The following is a 22,605-nucleotide window of genomic DNA, read 5'->3' as shown; positions in this document are numbered from 1 at the left end:
CCAGGAGCCACGTCCCTGTGTGACTGACGCCCAGCACTGGCCTCTTCCCTGCACCGGGCTGTCTACCTCAGGATGTGGGCACAGGGAGGGCCTGGACAGGTCCGGGAATGGGAGGCTCCATCTTGCTTCCTTCGGGAGAGAGGGTTTGTCAGCCTCCATAGAGGCAGCGGCATGGTGGAAGGTGGGGCACATTGGGGCCACCAAGAAACCAGTGAAGAATGAGATGAATGAGATGTAAGAGATGAGCCAATAGATGTGGGCCCAGTTTGTGAAGGAAGAGGCAAAACTAAAAAGGGCAGAAGGAACAGTAGCAGGTAAGGGGAGGCAGTAGAAGAGGGAAGAAAGATGAGGCTAGGTCAAAAGAAACCTGGAAGCACTAATTAAAGTAACACCATCGGGGAGAAAGTGCATCACAGAACAGGTAATACAAATAATCTAAGAACACAGGAAGCTCAAGACAGAGCCTGTGGGGCTCTGAGAGCAAAGAAACAGGATGTAATTTTAGTGTAAGAAACAAGGCTGAATACAAAGAAGGACATGCATTATGCATGAAAGGACATGGCTTCCAGGATCCACACCGTGGGCATCAGGGGGAGGAAGTCATCCAGGAGAGGAAGTCTGCCCAGCTCACACCATGTGGGGTATCTGAGGCCTGAGCTGGACATGTGTGTTGAGAGAAAGGCGCAAAACTAACCCTTCATCTCCAGATGTGTAGACAATGCATAACATTCTTCATTGCTGTAATGAAGTAGTTCTTGACTGGGAGCAATTTTGCCCCCCAGGGACATACTGTCATGACTAGGGTGGGGAGGGTGCAACCGGCATCTAGTGAGTAGAGGGCATGGATGCTGCTAAATATCTTACAGTGCCCAGGAGAACCCCTGCAACAAAGGGTTATCCAACCAAAAGTCTCAGTGGTGCCCAGGGCAAGAAACTCGTAAGTGTTCTCATCTCCATCTGAGGTCCCTGTTCTCATGGATGGTGGTGGTGAAGGGTACCTTAAAAGCTCCTAATTAATGGAAACTCAGTTCTCTGTCCATCAGAAAGAGTCTCTTCTGGGTTAACTTAGTACCTCTGGGTAAATGCTCAGTGTTCCAGGGTTTCTCAGCCCACCCCTATTTCCATCTCCCCAAGATGGCAACAGAGGTTGATATGGGGGTCCCTGTGTGCCTCCTCACTGGCCTCTACACTAATGCCCCAGATACCCTCACTCCATCACTGAGCTTCCCTAACCTTCCTGGCATCCACTGATGAGGTCCAGAGCTTGTGAAATATAGAGTCCTTTCTCTCAGCCCAGTCCGGGCCCAGTGTTGCATTCCACCTTGCTGACTTGGCCCTGCCTCAGCCTGTCACTGTCCTTCAGGTCCTCTGAGTCTCAGCACATCCTCCATCCAGCCCCTGGATGAAGCTATCCACCTTCAGCCTCTGCCATGGGGCCACCTTATCCTTTACCACTGTGGCCCCATGGCAGGTCTGTTGGCTCTCAACACCCAGCTCCCTTCTGTGTCCTCCACTGGGAGCATGTGGAAACATCTGGATCCCAGGTAAGTGTTCTTGCATTTCTCCTCCATTATGATTGCCCCATAATGAGGAACTCTCTGAAAGGTGGTCTCCCAGAGTCCCAGGGAGCAAAGATGGCTTAAATCCAGTGTATTGTCAATTCCTCCTTAAACCTGGTTGGAATACTTTTGTCAAACCTCCACTCCTCAGCAGGTTCCACTCTCATTAATAAGGAGTGGGTGGGAGAGGTGGCAAACTGCTATCTGGCTTCTTCCTCATATTTCTCTCTTTCATTTCCCTCTCTGCCACCTCTCAGTATGCTCCACTTTTGTTCCTAAATAGTAGACCCTTTGCTTGCATCATAGATCATATTTTGTGTTTTCCCAATTGATGACTTATATAGTAAAACTCTAGAGTCCTAGTTAACCAGGCTTGCCCTTTCCTTCCTTTCCTCCCTCCCTTCCTTCACAGCTTTATTGACATATAACTCACTTACTATAAAATTCACCCTTTTAAAGTGTACAATTCAGTGGTTTTTAGTGTATTCACAAAGTTATACAACCACGACCACTACCTTACTGTAGAACAATTTCATCACCCCAAAAGTAGCCCCAAATCCATTAGCAGTCCCAATTCCCCTCCTCCAACAATCCCTGCTGACCATGATTCTACCTTCTGTGTTTATGGATTTGCCTACTCTGGGCATTTCTGTAAATGGAATCATACAATATGTGGCCCTTAGTGACTAGCTTCTTTCACTTAACACAATGCTTTCAAGGATCAACCATGCTATAGCCTGTACCATGCTCTTTTATGGCTGAATAATATTCCACTGTATGGACAGACCACATACTGCTAATCCATTCATCAGCCGATAGACACGTAGATTGTTTCCATATTTTGGCTGTTATAAATAATGCTTCCATGAACATTCATATCCAGACTTTTTTTTTGAACATAGGTTTTCCTTTCTCTTGGATATATATCAAGCAGTTGAATTGCTGGGTCATAGAAAACTCTATGTTTAACTTTTTGAGGAACTGTGACACTGCTTTTCAAAGTAGTGGTACCATTTTACATTCCCACCAGCAATGCAGTTTGTAGCCCTGCATCCTTGTCAGCACTTGGATTATCAGTTTTTCACGCTAGCCATCAGTGTGAGTGTAACAGTTTGGCCTTTTGATATAGAAAAGAAATTTTGGAAATTTAGAGATTCCTGACTCTAAAGGCCATTGTCTCCATGAGGACTTAAACACTTCTAAGTAGATGATTAAAACCTAATAATGACTTAAAGCACTGCAGTCTACTGATTTAATGGCAGAGGGTGATGGAGGAAGTGACAGGGCATTTTGATTTAAGAAGAATGAAAGATGTTTTGTTTGGGTCCCTGATACACACACACATAGATGTGAGAGTGGAAAAGAGCACCATTGGGAATGGGTATGACCATACGACCCCTAAAATACAGAGGAAAGAGAAACTATATCAAATGTTATTTGCTTGGAGGGTGATGGTGGCAGGCAATATCAACTGCATCAATGAAAAAAGGATGACAGTGTTGAAAGCAGCCAAAACATGCCAAATATTTAGAATTGGCAAAGAAGAATCCTGAAATGAAGACTACTTACAAATATCCTTTGGGAAAAAATAGTTACAGAAAAGAAGTAAGATAGCAGAATTGCTAGGAAGTAAGTGCTTTAGAATAGGTGCTGTGTAGTCAAAAGGGAAATGTACTGACTTTTCTGATTATACTTTGGTAACAACTGAAATTAATGCATCAAAAGACAGAACGCTTGACATGGATATAGAGAGGATATGTACATGCCTGTTAGAACAGAGCAAAATTTAAATTCTGCTAATAGACAATATCAAGGAATGCAAAGCTTCTCTGCTGTCTAAGATGCTAGGGAGCACAGGACCTGCTCTGAGAAGACAAAGTTGACTCAAGATACGTGCCTTCAAGAGACCGTCTCAAGGATAAAATCTAAGAAACTCTATTATGGGGGAACCGACCTATCTCAGAAGAGCTGCAGCCTGTTGTGGTGAAAAGACAAAAGGCTTGGACGCAGGCACAGCTTTCAAGTCTGGCTTTATAAACTTAGGCAAGGTGTTCATCCTGCCCAGGCCTCAGAAGGCTCATCTGTGAAGTGGGGTGAATAATAATATTTACCACAGAGGTTAATTGGCTGGTTGACTGTTGGGTAATTAAATGACACAGCATCTGTAAAGTAACTGGGCATACGGTAGGCACTTATTATATGACAGTATATCGGTAATACTATTGGGTACAACAACGGCCTTTAAAAGAGAGATGAGGGATGTTAGAAACTGGATGCCCCTGGAATCCTTGAATGTGAACTACGTTAAATTAGCAGCAAACTCATACCCAAGACAGGCAAGGCTATCGAGAGGACTTATCCAGAGATAACTGGTAGACTTGGACTTGCGATATGGCAGAAAATGCCCATTGAGGGAAGTTAGAAAGGATATTTATTATGGGTGAATGAGGGAAAATTCATCCAATCCTCAACAAATCTTGAGTTTCTCTCCAAGCTGTGGTGTGTTGGGGTATCCAACAGGACCCCTGGGAGCCCATGTGGCCACTTCTCAGTGATGCTTTCCCTGACCTTCCTGTTTAATGTGGCCCCCCAGCACTCCTTACCACCCATCCCCGCTTGTGTCATGTCCTGCACTGCGCTCTGCACTGTCTCACAGTCTGTTAACGCCAGCTTCACCAGGGAAGGGTCTGTACCTCTGTCATTCACTGCTCTATACTCAGTGCCCAGAACCGCACCTGGCACACAGTAGGCACTTAAAATATCTCATGAGAGACTAAATGATTTAGTTAATGAATACATAAATGATTTATTCAATATCAATGCAATTACATGTCCAAGATCAACGGGCAGAAAAGTTAGAATAAAGGGGGTGGGAAGAGAAATGAAAGTGAAGCAGGGAGTGAGGCAGAACCCCCCACAGCACCCCTTCCCTTGTGTGGTCCCTGTGGGCCCGCTAATATGGTCTACAGATCAGTGGAGATAAAAATAAAAAAAGAACACTTAATAACAGTTGCACGAGACCCCACCATGAAGCCTGGTCCTGGTCCAAGGTCGCTCTTTGATTTGATCTCAGAGGATGCATGGGTGGACTTGGCGGCTCAGGCCACCCCTGCATGTCTCAGAGGCACGTGTCAAGTTCTGCAGCGTGGGAAGCTCACACACAGATGTCCACCCAGGGCACAGGTGTTGGGAATTTCTCGTTTGGTGTCTTTTCCACCCTTAGTGTTATGGACTCAATGTTTGTGTCCCTGTCACATTCACATGTTGAAGCCCTACCCCCTGAATGTGGTGGTGTTTAGAGATGGTACCTGGGGGAGGTGATGCAGGTTAGATGAGGTCATGAGGCTGGAGCTCCCATGGTGGGATTAGAGTCAGACACCAGCGAGCCTGCCCCACCCCTCTCCGTGCACTCAGAGGGAAGGCCGTGTGTGCATACAACGCGAGGTGCCCATCTGCAAGCCAGAGTCCTCGCTAGAATCCAGCCATGCTGGCACCCTGAGCCCAGACTTCTAGCATCCAGAATGATGAGAAAATACCCAGTCTGTGGTATTGTGTTATGGCAGCTTGAGCTGACTGAGACAGTATTCAGCACCCAGGGACAACTTACACCCTACACAGTGTAAATCTGGGCCCAATGTCTGCTTTTTAAAAAACTTGAAATTCTTGCTTTGCTGAATCTCATGGGGTAATCTCTGCTTTTCTGCACTTGTACTAGGAGTTTTCTATTTTGGTCCACGTCAGTGCCTCCTGTGGCCCACCACGCCAGTCGCAGCTGAGCGAGCTCATGTGTTACATCACTTCCGCAAGAGCAGCAGAAGAAAGGCAGCACGGATTCAAAATATCAGCAAGAGTAGGCCTAAGAAGCAGGAGCCAAAATTAGTGGGACAAAGAGTAAGCTATGAACACGGGGCTCAAATGGAAAAGTAGCAGCATGAATGCACAGGTGAAAGGAGGGCTCGTCAGAATCCTTCACAATGAGACAAACTTATGGTCACAGTGGGGCAGGGAAGGTGGGAGGAGGGATAAATTGGGAGTTTGGGATTAGCAGACAGAAACCACTATATACAGACTAGATAAACAGCAAGGTCCCACTGTATAGTTCAGGGAACTATATTCAATATCTTGTAATAACCTACACTGAAAAAGAATATGAAAAAATATATATAACTGAATCACTATGCTGTACACCAGAAATGAAGACAACATTGTACGTTGACTTTACTTCAATTAAAAAAAAAGAATCCTTCACAATTGTTTGTAGGGAAATATGATGCTAAAAGAAATTGGTGCATGGGAATAAAAACATCAGAAAAGGAAGGGATGGCTCGAGGATTTGGGAGTTTGTCATGAAGAAATCGTAAGACTGATGAGGAACGTTCTGACACCAGTTTCCTGTTCATTGCATGTCTCCTTTCAGAATGTGCAGGCCTGCCAGAGGGGACCACTGGCATGGAACCTGGATTTCCAGCCAGAAGGCAGCTGGCCAACAGAGAAGGGAGAGCTCAGCATTATGCACACAGGACTACCTGACAGCTCCCTGTTTTGGCGCTTCAATGCTAAGAAGGCAGAAGAAAGGAGTTGGGGACTAGCTCCCACCCACTGGTCCATCTAGCGACACAGGCTCAGACTTTGCCCCACATGGAAGAGCCTTTCAGCCAAGAGCCTGTGATAAAAAAATTAAGAAACAAGTTAATGGCCATAAAGAGAGTTTATGTGGTCCTATTCAAACAGAGGGAAGGGATTAGGACCAAGAACAAAGAATTCCAATCTGGAGGATGAAGAAATGACGGGCACTGGAATGGCGGACCCACAGTCTAGAAATCACCTACTGCTCGGAGTAAGAAAGCAGTGAGTGCCGGGCAGCACCACCTCAGTGAGGGGCTGTGACTGCTACCCACAGGCTGCTTACTGAATTTACACGTGGAAAATACCAAAGCATAGAAATGTTTAATATGCAGATACATTTTATAATAATAATGGGTAATAATCATAAGGATAAAATAACATATACAAAACTGAGGATGTTTCCAGAAACTCACAAATGCAGGGTTGTGGAGATGTTGTACTAGTAATATCTCAATTATGTGGTGTGTTTATGGAATCCATGAATAAATATTCATGAGGTTATTCTACGTAAGTGAGGAATCGAAAGAAAGAAAGAAAGAAAGAAAGAAAGAAAGAAAGAAAGAAAGGAAGGAAGGAAGGAAGGAAGGAAGGAAGGAAGGAAGGAAGGAAGGAAGGAAGGAAGGAAGGAAGGGAGAAAGAAAGAAAGAAAGAAAGAAAGAAAGAAAGAAAGAAAGAAAGAAAGAAAGAAAGGGCTTGAAGTGTCTTAAATTTTAAAATGTTAAAACTTAAAAAAAAAATCTTTCCACAGTATATTCTATTATCTTCTACCGTGATATACTACCCTGAACCAAAGACTATTTTCCTGATGAGTCAGGCCTTAGCATCATGTCCAGTGTGTTCAGTGCCCAGAGAGAGCACTGAGCTGTGTACGCCTGCCTGCCCTTACACCCGGTGACTCCATATCACTGCACTCTTCTAGTGTGCTATTCTGGGCTGTGTCTCTTGGTTTAATAGAAGACATGCCCATCTAAGATTAGAAAGAGTTGGGTTTCAGTCCTGACTCTATCAATCACCTACTTCACCAACTATAATACAACTTGGAGCAGATCATTTAACTTCTTAGAACTTCAGTGTACTCATCTGTAAAAGGGGGAAGGCAAACATCTGTCCAATCTACCTCCTAAGATCATATGAGGAACAACCAAAAAAGTCATGAAAATATGTTTACAAAACACCATTTTGTCACTAGTACTATTGTTCCCTCATGGTCATCTCTATTGCAGGGATGTTCAAAGTGGCAGCTGGGGACCATCTGCATCTGGGTGGGATCGTGTGGAAATTCAGATTCCAGGCCTAGCATAGGCTTGCTGAACTGGATTATGGTGGTGGCACCAGAAATCTGTGTTTTTAGTAAAGACCCAAGTCATGCTGATGAGCTTAAGGATCTGGAAGTGCTGATCTACTGTCTGTTGAGTCTGTGAAGTGCCATCTCTACTCTGCACCTCTAGCTCTGCTGTCCCTGCTGCCTTCTCTCCCATCTTTCTTTTATTCTTTCTTCTCATCTTCCCTGACTCCTTGGCTTTACTCCTGTGAAGTTTCTATAGTCATCACCAGTGAATGAGAAAGCTCTTGGTGCCTACGAGCATACTCTCAATGCTGAAGGAACAGGAGGCAGAGAAGCAGGGAACGTTGACAGTCACCTGTGAGGGGAAGGATTTCCTTGGTGATTTGGTAATTCTGTCTTGTCATCTAAGTCTCGGGCTGCGGAACCTGGAGTGGAAGTGCCGCCTCAAGCTCACATCAGCTTTCCTAACTCTCTCCTTGACCAAACCATCATTTTCGATTGCAAAAATAATCATAACCAAATGGCTTTTGACTTGCTGTATTTAAGAATTTTAAGGTCACTTTTAGAATGGTAAAAGTGGGGGCTAACATGTCAGATCTTTCTTTTGCTAAATTGTGCTGTTTCTATATACGCACTCTCTCACCAGGTTTGGGGTAGAAAAAAACCCAGAGGTAAGTGATCTATCTGATCAAACACTGAGTTATCTATGCTCCAGAGCTATTAGAAATCTTATATTTTCACTGGTTTTATGCACTCCCCTGTAAATTGCAAAAACTGTACTTCATTAAGGTCCAGGTGTGTATTAAACAGGGTACAACAGACTATTTAAATATGGAAGAATATGATCCCATATACTGTATATAGTATATTAGAAGGTAAGAAATCTCATTTGGTTGACCATGAAGAAGACTTATTGATAATACTGCTGAAGTAGATTGATGTCTAGATACTGGCAAAATCTTGGTAAATTAGCAACAACAGGACATTTCTATGCAAAATGAAGTTTTAGTCACATCTATAGAAGTTCAAATGATCTGCTTATCATTCAAGCCCTGGCTGGAGCACTGGAAGCTTTTACTAAACCATACAAACAAGACTGATCTGTGCTTCCTCTAAGCCACCACTGTAGTTAAGCCAGTGGTCCTCAACCTTGGTCCCCAGAGAAGCCTCTAAAACCTCTATGTCTATGATACACACCAGGCCAACTAAATCAGAAGCTTTAGGGGTGGAAGGCAGGCATCAGCATTCTAAAAACTTTTATTGAGATATAGTTCACATACCATAAAATGCACCAATTTAAACTGTGCAATTGAATGGCTTTTAGTATATTTACAAGATTGTACAACCACCATCACTATTAAATTCTAGAATGCTTTTGTCACCCCAAAAAAGAAACCACATACCCATTAAAAGTCACTCCCCATTTCCTCTCATCCTCTCATCCTTCACCCATAACCCCTCAGCCTCTGGCAACCACTAATCTTCTTCCAGTCTTTATGCATTTGCCTATCTGCATATTTTACATAAACGACACCTTATAGTATATGGCCTTTGTGTCTAGCTTCTTTAGGACATCAGTATTTTTAAAATCTCTCTGGGTGGCTCTAATGAAGCCACAGATGATTATATGGACTTTGGATATGGTATCCCCTATTTCCATTTGAGTTTACTTGCCTCCTTCCTTACAGGTCTATGAGTCCTTGAAGGCAAGGACATTTGTCACATCTTTCTTGTACTCTAAACGCCTAGCCCAGTATGTAGCCCATAGTGTTAATTCAAGAAATATATTTCAAAAGGATAAAGAAACACACACCACCCTATTACAAAAACTCCTTTTATAGAGTTACTTATAACACATTCTATTCCTTGGGAAAGGACAAGTATTAAATTCTTACAGACTCCCGGTGTGGCATTATTCAAGGTTTCTGTGTGCCAGACACTGTTCTGGGAACTTTGTATATAGGTGTAGGAATGGAACAGAGAAATTTCACACCTTCATGGGGCACAAAGTGTAGTGGGGGAGTCAGATCATAAACAAGTAAAAAACTTAACAAGGTAATTTCAGATTGTACTAAGTGTTAAAAGACAATAGAGCTGAGTGATGAGAGGGACATGGGTAGCACAGAGGGAAAGGAGGGCTGCTTCAGACACATGGGCCAGAAGGAATCAGGCCTCGGGACTGATTTCATAATGCAGAAACCAGCTCCAAATCAAACTGTCAGACAGAACGTACAAAGTACAGAGAAAATTGTTAATCAGCAATTAAAAAATAATGAAGATAATTTTAAAAATAACACTGCTGTTCAACCGAAACAGCATAACGTGGGGAAGAACATGGGCTTGGGAATCCAAGCCAGTTCTGTTCTGAAGTGTGTCATCGCCACGGAGAGTAGAGAGCCAACACGGCGCCCTCCGGCTCCTTAAGCCCAATGGCTGTGACAAGATCCATGTAAAGGAAACTGCATTCCCACAGAATCCAGGGAAGAGGCCATCCAAGTGCCAGGGGCTGTGTGTGACTCCTGCACCAGCATCCTAGACTCCCACTTGTTGCCCAGTGACACTATGGATGAATTAGCCCTCTTTCCACTTTATCAGAAACTTTACAACATTGACTATCTCCTCTTTTCCTTTATTTTCAACTTTCCCTGGTGTGCTAGCCCTTTCATTCATTTTCTTAAATTTAAGTATAACTGATCTACAATATTGTATCATTTTCAGGTGTGCAACATAGGGATTCAGTATGTTTACAGATTACACTCCATTAAAAGTTATTACAAGATAATGGCTGTAATTCCCTGTGTTGTACAATATATCCTTGCAGCTTCTCTATTTTATACATAGTAGTTTGTATCTCTTAATTCCAAACCCCTAATTTGCCACTCAACCCTTCCCTCTCCCCATCAGCAATCACTACTTTGTTGTCTATATCTGTGAGTCTGTTTCTTTTTTGTTATATTCACTAGTTTTTTTTTCCTTTGGTGGCAGTTTTCCTTTGGTGGAATTTTTTTCTTTTTAATTTAATTAATTTTTAATTGAAGTACAAGTCAGTTACAATGAATGCATCAATTTCTGGTGTGCAGCACAATGTCCCTGTCATGCATATACATACATACATTCGTTTTCATATTTTTTTCCATTAAAGGTTATTACAAGATATTGAACATAGTTCCTTGTGCTGTACAAAAGAAACTTCTTAAAAAATCTACTTTTATATATAGTGTCTAACATTTACTAGTTTTTTTTTAATTCCACATATAAGTGATGTCACAGAGTATTTGTGTTTCTCTGTCTCACTTACTTCACTTAGTTTGATATTCTCTAGGTCCATCCATGTTGTTGGAAATGATATATACATATATATTGTGGAATGATTACTAAGATCAAGGTAGTTAACACATCCAACAGCTCATATAGTTCTCTTTGTGTGTCTGTGATGAGAATACTTCAGACTACTCTCAGCAACTTTCAAGCATACAGTACCATATTATTAGCTAGACATTACTGTACATTAGATCCTCAGAACTCACCCTTCTTATAATGGAAAATTTGTACCCTTTGACCTACATCAACCCATCTCCCCATCCTCCCAGCCCCTGGCAATCACCATTATATTCTGTTTCTATGAAATTGACTCTCTTTTTAGGATTACACATAAAAGTGATACCATACTGTATTTGTCTTTCTTTTTCTGGCTTATTTCACTTAGCATAACACCCTCCAGTTCTTCCATATTGTTGCCCAAATGGCATAAGCAGGACTTCCTACTTTGTTATGGCACTTCCTCTCCCCCTGTCTTTCTCTCTCTCTCTCTCTCTATGTATACATATACACACACACACACATTCTCTTTATCCCTTCATCTGTTGACAGATACTTAGGCTGTTTCCATGTTTTGGTGACTATAAACAATGCTGCAATGGACATGGGAGTATAGATATTTCTTCTAGATATCTTTTAGATAGAGATTTCCCTTCCTTCAGATAAATACCCAGAAGTGGGATTGCTGAATCATATAGTAGTTCTATTTTTAAGTTTTTTAAGGAAACTCCATACTGTTTTCCACAGTGGCTGCACCAATTTACATCCCTATCAGCAGTCCATGAGGGTTCCCTTCCCTCCACACCCTCACCAGCACTTATAGTCTCTTTTTGGTGATAGCTATTTTAACAGATGTGAGATGATAACTCATTGTGGTTTTGATTTGCATTTCCCTGATGATTAGTGATGATGAGCACTTTTTCAAGTACCTGTTGGCCATCTGCATGTTTTCTTTGGAAAACTTTCTAGGCAGGTCCTCTAGCCATTTTTCAATCAGATTATTATTTTTTTCTATTGAATTGTATGAGTTCCTTATATATTTTAGGTATTAACCCTTATAAGATATATGATCTGCAAATATTTTCTCCCTTCCATAGGTTGCCTTTCACTCTGTTGATCATTTCTTTTGCTGTGCACGTTTTTAGTTTGATGAAGTTCCACTGAATAATGCTTGCTTTTGTTGTTATATCCAAAAAATTATTGCCAAGACCAATATTGAGGAGCTTTCCCCTATGTTTTCTTCTAGGAGTTTATTATAGTTTCAGGTCTTGCATTTAATTATTTAATCCATTTTGTGTTAATTTTTTTGAGTGGCATAAGACACAGGTCCAATTTTATCCTTTTGCATGTGGAGTTTCAGTTTTCCCAACACCATTTTTTGAAGAGATTATCTTTTCCCCATTGATTGTTCTTGACTCCCCCGTCAAATATTAGTTGACTGTATATGTGTGGGTGTATTTCTGGGCATTTGATTCTGTTCCATCGGTCTATGTGTCTGTTTTTTCACAAAGTTCTTTGTACTCAAAGTGTTCAAGAAAACAAAGTCTCATATAAATGTCAAATGATTTGGGGTACTGGACAATGTCCCATGTTTTCAAGACTACATGTGCCCCATTTCATTCATGTATTCTATTTTCTATTATATTCACATCCAATCATTGATCTTCTATTCATTTATTGTTGGACTAATTTTTGAGGTTTGTATTAATAGTTGCTTAATTGGCTCTATAAAGAGGTTATTTTTCTACCTTGGGCACAAATTGGGAAGGTGAAAAATGTACTGAAAGAAGGGAAACATTAGAGAGAGAGACAGAGACAGAGACAGATTGACTGGTGACCAGAGGACAGATCAGACCATGTTTTGGGGTAATAATTAGGGTACTGGAGTTCATGGCAGGAGAATGGTATGAAAAACCTGGAACTTTGCTATATCTTAGATAAGGGCAGGGATACTAAAGGTAAAACAGTCACCCCACATCCCAAGGAATCAATAATTCTTTCATTCCTTCAAGGACGTTTTGAAAAAAGTCCCCAGGTACACAGTATCCAAAATGGAACTACAATAATAAAAGGAACAAAAGTATTATGACAAGATTATGCTAAGTATTAAATTGTGTTCATTTTACTCAAATAAAAGGCCATTAATAACTATAATTTGCTTGTTAGCCTTTAATTAAGCTCAATATCCCTTCCTAAAATTTAAAGTCTCCTTTGTTTTTTATACAAATATTTCGTATATTGGCAGGAATATAACCCCACCTCATGGTCGGGAACCCACAGAGGGGGCAGGAGGACAGGGACAGACAGAGTGCAGGGGGACAATGAAGGGGAGACCCCACTTCAGGGACCCCACAGATGCTCCAGGAGGACAGGGAGAGACAGAGTGCAGTGGGGCAATGAAAGTGAGACCCCACCTCAGGGATGGGACCCCACAGAGTGTCCAGGAGGGTCAGGGACAGATCTAGTGCAGGGGGGCAATGAAGGGGAGTCCCCAATTCAGGGACTGAACAGAGGGTCCATGAGTACAGTGACAGACAGAGTGCAGGTGGGCAATGAAGGGGAGACACCACAGAGTGTCCAGGAGGAACAGGAACAGACAGAGTGCAGAGGGCCAGTGAAATGCAGACCGTCAACCCCGGGGATGGGTCCCCACAGAGGGTCCAGGAGGGACAGGGACAGACAGTGTGCAGGTGGGCAATGAAGGGGAGACCCCACCTCTGGGACGGGACCCCACAGAGGTTCCAGGAGGACAGGGACAGACAGAGTGCAAGGGGGCAATGAAGGGGAGACCCCACCTCAGTGACGGGACACCACAGAAGTTCCAGGAAGACTGGGACAGACAGAGTGCAGGGGGCAATGATGTCGAGAACCACCTCAGGGTCGGGACCCCACAGATGGTCCTGGAGGACAGGGACAGACAGAGTGCAGGGTGGCAATGAAGGGGAGACCCCTCCTCAGGGACACCACAGAGAGTCTAGGAGGGACAGGGACAGACATAGTGCAGGGGGGAAATGTAGGGGAGACCCCACCTCAGGGACAGGACCCCACAGAGGGTCCAGGAGCACCTGAGCCAGCACGGGGGAAGGCAAGCTGCCCAGGGGTCGTGCTGCCCACCCAGCACAAGGATGAGGGAGCCCTGGCAGGGGCTCGCCCTCTCCAACAGAGCTGGTTCATCAGAGGCCAACTGAGCTCAGCTGGGCTGCCAGGCCTTCAGGGAGCGTGTCCCGATCAGTGGGCAGAAGCCTGCCCCAGGCTGCACTAGGCTAGTTGTGCCAGAGACACAGGGCTGGCCTGGGTTCCTGAGAGCTCAGAGCTGGCAGTACAGGGGCTGCACACCAGCTCCACTGGCTACAGGAGGGGCGATGGGAGCCAGGGCGCAGAAGGTCAGGACTAGGAGCTGAGGGCTGGGAGCAGGTGGGCGCAGAGACGCAGACCAGCACCTGGAGGGAACTAAGGAACAGGGGAGACTTCTGGGGGCTCAGGGAGCAAAGAAGAGGCTTAAGGTACCCAAGGGCCAGGAGCTCTGCTAGGAGGGGACCAGGGTGGGACAGAGACTCTGCCAGGGGACAGCTGCCCAGAAAGGGAGGGGCACCTAGCAGCTCCAGGGAGAAGGGCCCAGGAGCAGAGCGGAACGAGGGGGGTGACCTGCGGCAGGTCAGAAGGCAGGGGCTGCTAAGGGCCAGCACCCCAGGGACAAAGATCAGGGAGGCCACAGGTGAGCAGGCGAATGAAGACCAGGAAGGCAGGGGGCTTCTCAGGAACATGGAGAAAGCAAGTAGAGCATGTGCGGGTGAGCAGGGGCTGGGAGGGCAGGGCGGCCGCTCCAGCATCTCCAGGAAGCAGGTAGGGCTTGTGCAGGTGGGTGGCGGCTGCGGGGCACAGGGCTAACACAGGATTTCAGGAAGCAGGCAGAGTTTATGCAGGTGGACAAGGGGCTGGGAGGGCAAGCAGCTGACCCAGGAAATCCAAAGAGCAAAGCCAGTCCTGGGAAAGAAATTCCCGGACTGGATCTGAACTAGGCTGAGGGCTCTGGGGCTGGCCAGAGGGGCTGTAGCTCCAGGGACAAGGGTCAGAGAGGGTGTAGGTGAGCAGGGGGCTGCACCAGGAGGGCAGGGGGCTGCCACAGGGGCTCAGAGAAAGCACGTAGACCTTGTGGAGGTGAGCAGGGGGCTGCCGCAGGAGCCCAGGGACATGTCAGAGAGTTTGAACTAAGGTCTGAGTAGCTGAGCAGGACCAGCTGAGGGCTCCTGGGACAGCAGGACCCTTGAGCCCCTGAGGGGCTGGCCAGATGACGTCCTGGGGTGGAGAGAGGGACTTCTGTGGGAATGAAGGAGAGGGGTCACCCCTGAGGGGACCCGATGGGCCCCAGTCCTTGGGCTCAAGGGCCTGTGGCGGGCTGGGAAAGGAGGGGTGGACATGCCATAGCCTGGTGGGGTGAAACAGACCCTGGACCCCGCAGAGGGAAGGAAAGCACGGGGCTCGTTCAGGGCCTGAGCTCGGCTGCCAGCCGGAGCAGAGCAGATGGGTCAGGTTGAGAGGAGACAGGCCCGGCCAGCGATGGGCCCGGGCTGCTGGCACCGAACAGGAGAGGAAGGTGGGGGCAGTGTGGGGCTCCAAACTGTGCTGAGGGATGAGCTGGACTGAGGAAGGACAAGGGCAGAAGGAAAGCAGGGACCTGAGAGCCACGAGCTGGGGTGGGGTCAGAGGCCCTGGTGGGAGGGGGAAGTGAGCCGAGGGGCTGCAGCTGGAGGTCCAGAAGAGGGACTGGAGCTCCCCAAGGCACAGACTCGCAGCCGGGCTGAGGCCACAGGAATGAAAGGGAAGGGGCCAAGGAGGAGGCCTGCAGGGACAGAGTCCGGGGGGGCCAGGGCCCAGAGCCCAGGGCCCAGGTGCTCTGGCTGCAGAGCTGACCCAGAAGACACGGGCCCGGAGGACAAACAGCAGGCCAGGCAAGGGGCCAAGAGCAGGCTTCTGGGTGGTGGAGGCCCACCACGCCAAGACAGGCCCGCTCACCCAGGGCAGGGCCGGGCTGGGGCAGCAGGACGGTGAGCTCAGGGGACCAGTGGACGCTGGCCAGGAGCAGGCAGCACTCGTCAGGACTCAGACACAGGGCTCAGTCAGGCCAGGCACTTGCAGGAGGTTAGGGACCTGGGGGGCTGTCACCCAGGTGATCACCCAGCTCTGACCCACAGCTGCAGAGGCACGAGGCCCCAGGTGGTGAGGGCCCTGCCAGCCAGCTGGTTTGCAGACATTCTGGAAGCACGTGGGTGCTGGGCTCAGGGGTGCCCAGACCTGGGCACGTGACACCCTGCGCGGACCCTCCCAGGGGTGAAGCCCCGGTGGTCACACGGCCTACTTTCTTGCAGCCTCCACCAAGGCCCCATCGGTCTATCCTCCGACTGCTGGATGCTGGGACATGCCTGACTCCACGGTGGCCTTCGGCTGCCTGGTCTGGGGCTACATCCCTGAGCCGGTGATGGTGACCTGGAACTCGGGCGCCCTGTCCAGCGGCATCCACACCTTCCCGTCCATTCTCATGTCCTTGGGTCTCTACTCCCTCAGCAGCTTGGCGACCATGCCCGCCAGCAGCTCGGCCGGCAAGACCTTCATCTGCAACGTAGCCCACCCTGCCAGCAGCACCAAGGCAGACAAGCGTGTGGGCAAGAGGACAGGCCCCAGGGAGGGCGTCCACTCCCAGACAGGACCGAGGTCAGCCCTCCTCCCGGCTCGAACCACATGCCACGATGGCGACCTCGGCCCAGGATATCAGAGGGGATGCGGTCTCCTCACCTGAAGGCCTCCCAGGCTATGTGAGGGGTCCTCTGCTTGTTTCCACCAGGTTCAAGGTGGTCACAGGCTGGACAACTCTAACCCACAGAACTGGTGCCGATCTGCACCTTCCACAACCTGTCTCTGACCTAAACTCCACCCAGGGCCATCTCCCGCCCACAGGAACCCCCCATCTGCTCTCTCTGCAGCGCTCCACAGCAAAGACCCCAGCTCCCAGTGTCCCAAATGCCCAGGTAAGGGAGCCAGGCTACACCCTCCATCGCAAGGAAGTGACCAGAGACCAGGCCCCGCCTGATGAGGGAAACGTGTGCCCTACAGGAGGCCCGTCCAAGTGCTGACCCACATCTTGTTTCCCCCTCCAGCCCCTGAGCTCCTTGGAGGGCCCACGGTCTTCATCTTCCCCCCGAAACCCAAGGACGTCCTCTCCAGCACCCGAACACCTGAGGTCACGTGCCTTGTGGTGGACGTGGGCAAGGAAGACCCTGAGATCGAGTTCAGCTGGTCCGTGGATGACACAGAGGTACACACGGCGGAGACAAAGCCAAAGGAGGAACAGTTCAACAGCACGTACCGCGTGGTCAGCGTCCTGCCCATCCAGCACCAGGACTGGCTGACGGGGAAGGCGTTCAAGTGCAAGGTCAACAACAAAGCTCCCCCGGCCCCCATCGAGAGGACCATCTCCAAGGCCAAAGGTGGGATGGACAACGGGCACGGGAGGGTCCTTTGGGGCTGCTCAGAGTGACCGTTATGCTCGCAGACACACCTGTCCCCACAGGGCAGGCCCGGGAGCCGCAGGTGTACACCCTGGCCCCACACCAGGAAGTCCTGGCCAAGGACACTGTGAGCGTAACCTGCCTGATCAAAGGCTTCTACCCACCTGACATCAACGCTGAGTGGCAGAGGAACGGGCGGCCGGAGGCAGAGGGCGCCTACGCCACCACGCTGCCCCAGCCGGACAACGCCGGGACCTACATCCTCTACAGCAAGCTCTCGGTGGGAAAGAACACGTGGCAGCGGGGAGAAGTCTTCACCTGTGTGGCGATGCACTAGGCTCTACACAGATCACTCCACCCAGAAATCCATCTCCCAGTCTCCGGGTAAATGAGCCTCACCCCGGCACCCAAGCGAACCCCCCTCCCCGAGGCTCTCAGGGTCCCGCGTGGACGCCTGAGCCCCACCCCTGTGTACATACCTCCGGGGCCAGCATGAAATAAAACACCCAGTACCTCCCTGGGGCCCTGCAACACTGTCATGGTTCTTTCTGTGCAGAGCTCCGGCGCCCGCCGGGCCTGCGGGAGGCGGGGACAGGCCAGGCTCTGAGGACAAACTTGGTGCCAACGAAGGCAGGCAGCAGCCCGAGGCCAGAGAGGGGGCTCTGCCAGAGGCAGCCGCTCCCCAGGGTCCAGGGTCCGGCCAGCACCTACTCAGGCTGGAGCGTTTAGAGGGGACTGGTAGAGCCTCCCAGGGACCCTCAAGGACATGAGTGCACGGTTCTTCCCACCTCTGTCCAAGCCCAACTGTGGGACAGTGGCAGGTCCTTGTCCCCACAGTTCCCATCCCCGGGGCCTCGAGGGTCCACGTGCTGACACCCTGTCAACATGGGAGCCACGCCTGGCCGGCGATGGGGGCACAGGCCTCCTGCTCCCAGGACACATGGAGATCAGGCCTCACCTTCCCACAGGCGAGGTGCTCGGGGCCAGATCTGTAACCTCGAGGGGACACTCACCCAGGCCCACAGGAAACAAGCCCTCTCATGGAGCACACCAGCCTGCACACCCCTCGTCCACCTGCAGACTCACACACACGCACGTGCCTGTGCAACTGCACACAAGGGCACAACCACACAAGTGCACACAAGCCAGCCTTGCTCACTGGGTCCTCAACGGGGTATCGACCCGGGGCCAGACCAGAGTCTGGAGCCGGGTCTCATGAACCCTCTGTGGACACCAGCTTGGTCCCCACTCCTCAAAGCCCCAGCAGCACTGACCACACTCTGACCACACTGGCCAGCTCAGACCCCCACCCCTCCTCTCCCCAGGACACCTGCACCCCCTCCTCAACAGACAGAGACCCAACACACCACTGGTCCCTAGCATGCCCACCCCACCCCCTCAGGCACACAGGGACACCCCAAGGTTGCCTCCGCCCTTCCCTGCAGTAGGACCCACCACAGACCTGCTCTGCAGACCCCTGCCGTCTAGGCCTGGCCTCCGGTGAGAGGGAAGGCAGGGGTCAGGGCACCCTCTCCCCAGAGGACCCCATGAAAGGCACCGCAGGGGAGACGATGAGGGGCACGCACTGGCCAGGCTGAGATCTGGGCCCAAGGAATCCGGCCAAGACTGAGGCCCAAGCTGGAGGAATGGGGGACACGAGGTCGGTGCCCAGGGATTGACCTCAGGGAACCATTGATCCAGCCCCCTAAGGGGATCCTAGTGCCCCACCCGCCCTGTCACAGACAGACCCACCCCCAGGTGCCACTGACCCTGCCCTGGCACGTGATGGGCAGCCACAGAGCTGACCACCCCCTCCCCGTCCAGAGCCACTCCTGGAGGAAGAGAGCTGTGCCGAGGCCCAGAGCGGGGAGCTGGATGGGCTGTGGACCACCATCTCCATCTTCATCACCCTCTTCCTGCTCAGCGTGTGCTACAGCGCCACAGTGACCCTCTTTAAAGTGGGCGGGCCAGGCCAGCTGTCCCTGCTGTCGCCACACAGTGCCCGCACAGTCCCCCTTACCTGTCCACTCCCTGTCCCTCCATGTCCCTCCCTGTCCCCTTCCTGTCCCCTCACAGTCCCATCACTGTCTCCTCACTCTCCCCTCTTGTCCTTTCTGTCCACTGTCCTCTGTCTCTCCATTTCATTCTGTTCTCTCACTGTCTCTCTCTGTCCCTGTCGGGACCTCCCTGTCCCTGGCTGTGCCCACGGAGTCCTCGCGCCACCCCACCAGAGTACACTCGTGGCCGGCAGTCCCCGGGCTGGGAGGCCAGGTCCTTGCGGGCAGCTGGCACGAGGGCCCCGGCTATGCCCACACCCACCGTCCCTGCAGGTGAAGTGGATCTTCTCCTCGGTGGTGGAGCTGAAGCGGACGATCGTCCCAGACCACAGAAACGTGATCGGGCAGGGGGCCTAGCGTGCCCTCTGGGGGTGTCCACGGCCACCCCAGGCCCCAGAGGTACCCCGTTCATCACTCCGAGCTGCTCAGCCACTACTCCGCCCGCTGCCCTGCCAGCTCTGATCTCTCGGCCATGCTCTACCGCATCTCCATCCTCCGACCTCACGGCCACCACCGACCACACCCTGCACCCTGCCCACCTTCAGGGGACCAAGTTGACAGCAGGTGCTACCACCAACCTGAGCCGAGGGGTCTGCCTGTCCTCACCAGGAGTGCCCGGGGCACCCTGGGGTTCCTTTGGATGAGCAGGAGGCTGGCATCCCGGGGCAGTGGGCAGGGATTGCTCTGTGGACACCATCAGGTTGGTCATCAAGCAGGGTCCCCAAGGGGAGGCGCCTGTGTCAGATCCTTGGTGGGAACATATGCAGCCCTGGCCAACGTCTCACAGCAGGGAGGCTTTTGGATGTGCCACCAACGGTCAGCCAAGTACTCAGCTCTGAGAAGGGCCAGGGCCCATGGCCCCTACAGGAGCCAGGCCTGCCAGGAAGGGGGTGAGGTCTCCCCACTCCAGCTTCCCAGAGACGGGCCTGGTGACCGGGTCCCCCACGGGCAGGACACAGCCTCGCTGGACACAGAAATAGGGACACTGGCAAAACAGGGCAGTGGCCGCAGCCAGCCTGTCCTGTGGCCAGTGGCCTGAGACACCTTCAGCAGGAGCTCCCCTGCACTGGGCGGTGGGGTGAGAGGCGAGCCCCGGGAGGAGGGAGCCCGACAGCCTGGCGTCCCGGCCCGAGACCCCTGGGCCTCTCCTGTCTTGTCCCTGGATGGGGAGGGGCATGCCCCAGTGCCGGGTGGTGGCAGGGGAGGGGGGGCGTGCTACAGCCAGAGGTCACGCCAGGCCTGGCTTGGGAAGCTGTGCATCCTTTCTAAATGTCTGGAGCCCATGAACTTTCTGCGCTGTTTATCTTTGGTTTGGGTTTTTTGTTGGGAGACTCTGGCTTGTCATGTTTTGGGTTGTGGAGACAATAAAGCATCCTTTACCATTCCATAGCTCTCTGGGAATCGCTCTATGTTGCGGCCCCTCCCCTGGTGACTCCACAGCCTGGCCGCCCTCCACACCCTCCCAGCCCCAGGCCCCAGCTCTCCCCCGACCACACCCATCCCTGGGGTTCCCTGGGGGCGCAGAGTCAGCAGCAAGTCCCAGGTGTCGGACGCCTGGTCAGCACGGCTGCTGTAACACGCAGCAAAGTCGGGTTGGAACCACAGAAATTATTGCTTCCCGTCCTGGAGCAGCACGTCCCAGGTCGAGGAGCGTGAAGGCCACTGTGCCCACCGGCTGCCAAGGGTGCAGGGACGGAGTCAGGACTCGGTCCTCCCGGGAGGCCAGACCCTGAGCTCCAGTCCCTCCTGGTGGTTCCATCTCAAAGGAACAGTCTCAGGTCCCGGGTTGTAGGAGACACAGCACTCCCCAGAGGGCAGACACAGGAGCCACAGCTGTCTGCCCTTCGCAGGAAACGCTCCAGGAAATGGAGGCCAGCGCCTGGTCGGGGCTGGCTCTGCTGGGCGATCCTCGCCAGCGCTTCAGGAGATCTCAGTCACCCACGGGACACGGCCCTGGGCGGCTGGACATTGTCCAAGTGTCTGTGTGAGCCTTTCAGTGTGTCAGGGCAGAGGGGGTGAAACCAATGTGCCGAGTCTGTGGCTCCATGGCCCCAGGGGAGGCCGAAAGGACAGGCTCCTGGAGGGGAGCTGGGACCAACACTGAGTGTCTATCAGTAAAGCCACAGCACCCTAGGGCTGTTGGAAAGGGCCATTCCAGCTTCCTGTGGGGGACAGGCAGACAGACAGACAGACAGAGAGACAGAGGAAGACAGAGAATTTTATGCAGGAAAGGGACAGCTCGCTGCAGTGGGCTCTACACCAAAGATGGTGAGGCCATGGGGCAGGCAGCTGTGTCCAGGGGCATCGCTGGCCCTCAGAGACCCTGCCAGGCGTGAGGACACTGGGCACCTTCTGCCTCCAGGGCTCTATCGGGGCTCCAGAAACCATCCTGGGGGTCTCCCCCACACACAATCTCCCTCACACGGAACACCTAACCAACAAGCTGAACCTGCTAATGGTCCCTGCAGCCTGCCCGGCCCCAGGCCCTGCCCCTCACCTCCATCCCCTGGACCACAGATCTGCCTCCAGCCAGACATTCCCATGGGGACCCCAGGACGGTTGATACCGGGCTGGCCCCACGGGTCCTTGAGGAGCACCAGTCCCAGAACAGCTGCCCCCACCAGGCCTGAGGGCCCCGTCCTGACCCTGGGGCAACACCAGGCCACAGCACGTCCCCCATGCACAACCCCTCCTGGGCCCCTGGAAGCGAAGCGGCCGACGCCTTCCCTTGAGCCCCTGTGTCAGCACCGGTGTGAGCCTGAGGTCAGCCTCCTGCTGCTCCTGACCCCTTGGGGCCCTGCCCCGGGCAAGACCTCCGACACACTCCTGTCCGTGTCTCACCTCTCCTGCCCGCACCCCCATCCACATCTTACACACAACACACACACACACACACACACACACACACCCTGGGCTGCCACCCCACTGCGCTCCTGGGCCCCCACCAGGTCCCCCCTCCTCCCGCCCTCCAAGGGGAACATCTGTCAGTCTGAGCTTTGAATACCTGGATTGCTGTCCGTGTGTGTGTGTGGTGTCCATGGATGTGGAGAAAAGAACCCCTTGTGCACTGTTGGTGAGAACATAAAATGGCATTACCGTTGTGCAAAACAGTTTGGAAGCCCCTCAAAGAAATTTCAGAAACAACTACCACACTTGCAGCAATCTCACTGCTTAGAATAAACCCGAGCGAACATACAACAGGTCTTAAAGAGGCACTTGAACACCCACTTCACAGCAGCTCCGTTGACAATACCTAC

General features: G+C 50.8%; 1 pseudogene; it reads left to right on the top strand.

The window, feature by feature from the left end:
* The first annotated feature begins 253 nt into the window (after positions 1 to 253).
* On the top strand, positions 254 to 19,763 carry LOC141575631 (immunoglobulin heavy constant gamma 1-like; annotated as a pseudogene).
* Positions 19,764 to 22,605: the final 2,842 nt, after the last annotated feature.

Source organism: Camelus bactrianus, chromosome 3, assembly GCF_048773025.1.
Source record: "Camelus bactrianus isolate YW-2024 breed Bactrian camel chromosome 3, ASM4877302v1, whole genome shotgun sequence".
Classification (NCBI taxonomy): domain Eukaryota; kingdom Metazoa; phylum Chordata; class Mammalia; order Artiodactyla; family Camelidae; genus Camelus; species Camelus bactrianus.
The sequence above is the reverse complement of the archived record's forward strand: the minus strand, read 5'-3'. Positions and strand labels throughout refer to the sequence as shown.